Raw genomic sequence first — 1061 nt, 5'->3', positions numbered from 1 at the left:
TTTTTTTTTTTTTTTTTGGTTAATGGCTAATGATCATGAACATTTCTTCATTACATTTGTTGGCCACCTGGATATCCTCTTTGGTGAAACGTCTATTCGTGTCTTCTGCCCATTTATTAATTGGATTGTTTCTCTTTTTGTTGTTGAGATGTTGGAGTTTTCTATAAATTCTAGAAATAAGTTTGTCAGATATGTCTTTGCTGAACATTTTTTTTCCCAATCTGTAGGTTCTCTTGTGACTCTTTTGGAAGCACATAAGAATTTAATTTTTGGAAGGTCCTATTTATTGAGTTTATCTTCGGCTCTTTGTGCATTTTGTGTTATGCTTGATAGTCTATTTACGCCATATATGAAAAAAAAAAAAAAAAAACTCACTGAACCTCAAGTCGATTCCTATTAGTAACAACTGCTCCTTGGGTTTCCAAGGTGGTATCTCTACAGAAGTAGATTTCCCAGTCTTCTTTTTGAGGAGTTGCTGGTGGGTTTGAACCTCCAGCCTTCTGGTTAGCAGTCAAGTACCTTAGGTACTATGCCACCAGAGCTCACCATGCCATATATTAGGGCCCCTAAATTTGCCCCTAGTGTTTCCTTGAGGAACTTTATAGTTGTAGGTTTCACATTTACATCTTTTATGCAACTGGAGGTAGTTTTTGTGTATGGTGTGAGGTACAGATCTTGTTTCATTTTTCTGCAAGTAGCTATCCAATTGTGCCAGCACCATTTGTTAAAGAGACAATCTCTTCCCCATTGAATGGATTTCAGCCCTTTGTCAAATATTAGCTGACCATAAGTCGATAGATCTATTTCTGGGTTCTCAATTCTATTCCACTGGTCTGTGTGTCTGTCATTGTACCAATACCTGTTTTGGCTGTTGTGGTTGTATAGTAGGTTTTGAGATCTGGGTGTGTGAGACCTCCTACTTTGTTCTTCTTCTTTAATAGTGCTTTGCTGATTTGAGGTCTCTTTCCTTTCTATGTAAAATTAGTGGTTGTTTTTTCCATGTCCTTAAAGAATGTTGATGGGATCTGGATTGGGATTGCATTGAAAGTATAGATTACTTT

The sequence above is a fragment of the Orycteropus afer genome, unplaced genomic scaffold, assembly GCF_000298275.1.
Source record: "Orycteropus afer afer isolate SDZICR_OR568_19922 unplaced genomic scaffold, OryAfe1.0 scaffold00337, whole genome shotgun sequence".
In the NCBI taxonomy this organism is placed as follows: Eukaryota; Metazoa; Chordata; class Mammalia; order Tubulidentata; family Orycteropodidae; genus Orycteropus; species Orycteropus afer.
This window is presented reverse-complemented; position numbering follows the sequence as displayed.